Here is a 5,493-nt window from a genome sequence, read left to right as displayed (position 1 = left end):
ACAAGACCAGTTTTCAGGTGGATTCAACTAGTTAGAGACTCACCTACATCAGGAAGATTTTCATACTGTGAAAGTAAAAGTTCAAGAAAAAAACAGTCAAAAGAAAGTGGGCATAGATCAATTTCCTTTTCTACAATGATTTTTTTTTCTTTTCAACTAGAAAACTCCAGCTTCTCAAAGTTTTGACATTGTCAAAGGGAATGTAGTGTGATATATAGCGCTGACACTGTGCACTACCTTGTGCTTGTAATTCGCACAGAGTTTAACAAATAGAACATTTTTTAAGAAGTCTAATTTGCTTATCTTGGATATTCAAATTTTAACACAATTACTGACACATAATTAGCATGTAAATATATGCTACTGAATTAACTTATCCCATATTTGGTTCTAACTACAGTTTTCATTTTATATGATCAAATGGACAGCATTTATATTTAGGCTTTATCTACATACCACCACAACCAACAATAGAAATATAAAAACAAACTTAGGAATATTCATAATGTTTCCTTTTCTATTAATTCCTACAAAGTTACCTAGGGTCTTTATGTCTTATAAATTACTATCAACTTCAATTCGCCTGGATTGGAACTGACTGAGGTCTCTGTCTCTTTTCTTGATCTTCTCTCATTGGATAGAATATTTTCAAAATGTTAATCAAATCATATTACTTGACTAAAACTCCCCAGATATTTTCCAATAGCATTAGAGTGGAATCCAAATTTCTTTGCGGGATAGGATGCTAATGCTGGCACTACTGCAGTGGACAGCAATGGGCATCTGCTACTTGATTCTGCTGTTGCTACTTGGCTTAACAGTACCATTGCTGGGAGCCACTGACTGCCAATTTGCTGCCATGACTTACTACTGTAATTATTTCTGTGTTCTATTTGCATTAATTCCTTTAAATTTAAAGTTCTGAATGGAGACTTTATTGGTGACATAGTTAATAGAGCCATGCCCTAGCTGTCTAGGTGTGGGGAGAGCAAGTATCTGCCCCCTTCAGGTTCCCAGTGACAGAAGAGGATTTGTCTCCAACTGAAACAACATAAAAGCTTAAATTATTTATTTTCACTGACAAGCTTCTTTATATACCCTCCTTTTTATACTTAAACTTAAAAATAATTTTGCCAAGCAAAATATAGCTATCACTCATAAAACCAAATGTAAACTGAATTCCCCTCCTAAATCATATATATTACATGATCCAACTTGCTATACAAGATTTATTGATGAAAACTTTTCTTATTTAGGATTATTTTGCAATCATTTGGGCGAAATTTCACAGGTTACCAACAACAATACTTTGCGTGTATGTGAATAGGGGACGAGCATTAAGAGAATTATGGTATAATATACAAATATATATGTGACACAGAAATACTTAAAATATTGGGAGATGTTAGAGTCCTCATTTCTGGAACTGGCTTCTGGTCATGACTGGTACTTACAATTTTCCTTTTCCACTGACCATTCCTTGTCTCTTTGCCTTAGATTTAAACGTTCTGGGTGGAGCTTCTAGTTACTGTTTAGTCAATGGTTCAGCTTTTCTGAAATCTGTTAGAGTAATTCTATTCTTACTTCCTAAAGAATCTTGATGGACATTTAGGCTGTTTCATATCTTGGCTATTGTAAATAGTGCTGCTATGAACATTGGGGTGCAGGTGTCATCCTGAAGTAGGGTTCCTTCTGGATATATGCCCAGGAGCGGGATTCCTGGGTCATATGGTAAGTCTATTCCTAGTCCTTTGAGGAATCTCCATACTGTTTTCCACAGTGGTGGCACCAAACTGCATTCCCATCAGCAGTGTAGGAGGGTTCCCTCTTCTCCACAGCCTCTCCACCATTTGTCATTTGTGGACTTTTGAATGATGGCCATTCTGACTGGTGTGAGGTGATACTTCATTGTAGTTTTGATTTGCATTTCTTTGATAATTAGTGATATTGAGCATTTTTTCATGTGCCTATTGATCATTTGTATTTCTTCCTTGGAGAATTGCTTGTTTAGGTCTTCTGCCCATTTTTGGATTGGGTCTTTTTTTTTTTTTTCTTATTAAGTCATATGAGCTGCTTATATATTTTGGAGATCAAGCCTTTGTCAGTTTCATTTGCAAAAATTTTCTCCCATTCCGTAGGTTGTCATTTTGTTTTACTTATGGTTTCCTTTGCTGTACAGAAGCTTGTAAGTTTCATTAGGTCCCATTTGTTTATTCTTGCTTTTATTTCTATTGCTTGGGTAGACTGCCCAGAGAACATTTTTGAGATGTATGTCAGATAATGTTTTGCCTACATTTTCTTCTAGGAGGTTTATTGTATCTTGCCTTATGTTTAAGTCTTTGATCCATTTTGAGTTGATTTTTGTGTATGGTGTAAGGGAGTGTTCTAGCTTCACTGATTTACATGATGCTGTCCAGTTTTCCCAACACCATTTGCTGAAGAATTTACAATAACCAAGACATGGAAACAGCCTAAATGCCCATCAACAGATGACTGGATAAAGAAGATGTGGTATATTTATACAATGGAATACTATTCAGCCATAAAAACCGACGACATAATGCCATTTGCAGCAACATGGATGTTCCTGGAGAATGTCATTCTAAGTGAAGGAAGCCAGAAAGAGAAAGAAAAATATCATATGAGATTGCTTATATGTGGAATCTAAAAAAAAAAACCAAAAAACAAAAAAACAAACATAAATACAAAACAGAAACAGACTCATAGACATAGAATACAAACTTGTGGTTACCAGGGGTATGAGGGGGTGGGAAGGGACAGACTGGGATTTCAAAATGTAGAATAAAGAAGATTGTACTGTGTAGCACAGGGAAATATATACAGGATCTTGTGGTGGCTCACAGCGAAAGAGAATGGGACAATGAATGTATGTAAGTTCGTGTACAACTGAAAAATTGTGCTCTACACTGGAATTTGACACAACATTGTAAAATGATTAAAAATCAATAAAAAATGTTAAAAAAAAAAAGAATCTTGAACTATTAGTGGTACTTCTTATACATGGTCAGAGTAGTACTCCATTACTTTTGTTGCTAGACATGGGTTGCACTTACTTTAATTATACACTTTCAAGTCCTATTTTTATAGAAGCAATAATATTTCCCCTAAATATTTAGGATAAATCACCTCACATTATAAATTCTCTTTTTACTGGCTTGGATAATAGAATGCAAAGCCAAAAATGACAAGGTAATAGTTTTCGACTTATTAGACTGGGCTCTTTCCAATTGAATAGAACCTTGGAGGAAATATAGTTTTCTTAGGTACTAAAATATCTAAGTCAATGAAGTCTAGGCTTATGGAGAAAGGAAGAAACAATAATAAGAGTGGATCATTAGGAGGAACTATGAGATATTCCATTTCAATGTTGATTCCTTAGATCAAAGTCCCTTTGGTGAAGTGCAGAGGAAGCTTCATTTTACACTATACTATTACTGTTGCATGCAAGGTCTTTCTTCTTTGTATCTATGGGAGGACCAAAGCTTTGTCTAAAGTTAACTCACATCAAGCTTCTATTTGTCATATCTTCACTTGATGATATTGTTATTATACATTTTATGTGAGGCTTCTCAAGTAGGCTGCCAATCTTTTGCAGTCCAAAAGATCCCAAGATATCTGAAGTTCAAATCATTATTACTCTCAAACTTGCTGGACATCTTTTAATGTTAGTTATGCCCAGTTTGTATCAAATTACAGTTGACCCTTGAACAACACAGGTTTGAACTTCATGTATCCTTTTATACCTGTATTTTTCCAGTAGTACATGACCTGTAGTTGACTGAATCTGTGGATGCAGGGCATATTATGGGGCCTCCAGGAATTTGGGTACATGAGGGGGCTTCCGGAATCAATTCCCCATGGATACTGAGGGATGACTAAGTTTTACTACTTGGTCTTGCCACTCTGGGACGAGATGTAGTATTGTGTGACATATACAATTCTGAATTCAGACAACATGGATTTCAATTCTAGCTTTACCCCTTAGATGCTATGACGTTGAGCAAGTTCCTTCATCTTTCTCTGATTATTTTGCTTATTTATTAAATGGGAAATATTTGGAGGAAATTCTGATGTAATCATTTTATCAAAGATTTATTTTTATATATGTGCTGTGAAACTTGAAATGTATATAGCATAATGGTTGACAAAGGTTTGATACAGAAATATAGAAGGTTTATAGGAAAGGAAGCTCAGATACAAAAATAAAATACAGGTATATGAGGTGCAAGTTAAAATATGTAAGCTATTTTATTTATACATTTTATACTGAGAGGGAAAAGATACAATGTGTTAAAAGTTAATGAAGTTAAACTATACCATTTTAGAATGTTGAGTACTTCAGTCTACTGTTATGTGAGATGATAAAAGTATATACATGAAGGTTTAGGTGAGCACATACTGTGATGGATAAGTAATAGCAAGGGAAGAAGTAATTATTTGAAGCTGGCTAAGAAGTAAAAGAGGCACGTGGGTCACCAGAGAGTGTTCTTGGAAGACTAAGAGAATCTGCATATGCCACAATTCCTTGGGTATTCAAAGCAATGCTGTCACCCAAAGGAATGTGAGTCTTTTGGACTGGCCATATTTAGCCAGAAATCTAAAGTCATAAGTGGGCTGGATACAGAAATTGATAAAAACTGTGTGGGATTGTTTGAAAGAATTATGGAAAACATGTGCCAAAGTAATGGTCACTTTGGAAAAGTAATTAGCAATTATGTGTTAAGCATGCATACTAGCTTTAGAAGGTTTCAATATATCACTATTAATATGGTCCTTGGCCTTTGTTGTATAGTGTGACTATATTTTATTGCCTAATTGTCTATTGTTTCTTAATGTATTGTCTTCAGAGTATTGTGTAATTGTATTGTCCAGAGTCTCAAGTCAATCACTGTGAAGATCTTAGTAGAATGAAATGTTGAATATAAAGAGTATTTATCAATAAATTAAAGATCTATGAAAGTGAGCATTTAAACTAAAAAGACATTCGTAAAAGGAATATAAATGGCTAAAAAACTCATAATAGCACAATCATTCCAAAGAAATACAAATTAAATAATAATGAGATGCTTGTTTTAATCAATTAAATAACAAATGCCATTTTTACTACTTAGGAAGGGTAGAAACGGTGGGATTTTGAGGCAGAAGAGCAGGCTAATCATTTTGAATTCAATTATATCCACTAGAAGTGGAGTACCCATTAAACTAATTGGGGAGAAAAAAAATCAATATTTTGTTTCCTCTTGAAACTTCAGCTTTAAACAAATACTAAAAAGAGGATACATTTGTTTAAAACATCACAAACAAAAATTATGGGCTTTACAAAGCAGTTTTCAAAACCCTAAGTAGCTCCATGTGAGATTCATGAGATTTCAGATGCTTTTAACCTCCCACCTCCCCATATACTTGCCTTTTAACTCTCAGAATTTAACATAGTATCTAGCATGTACTTGGCACCAAATAAATATTTATTGA

The sequence above is a fragment of the Camelus dromedarius genome, chromosome 1 (assembly GCF_036321535.1).
Source record: "Camelus dromedarius isolate mCamDro1 chromosome 1, mCamDro1.pat, whole genome shotgun sequence".
NCBI lineage: Eukaryota > Metazoa > Chordata > Mammalia > Artiodactyla > Camelidae > Camelus > Camelus dromedarius.
Note: the sequence above shows the minus strand (reverse complement) of the source record.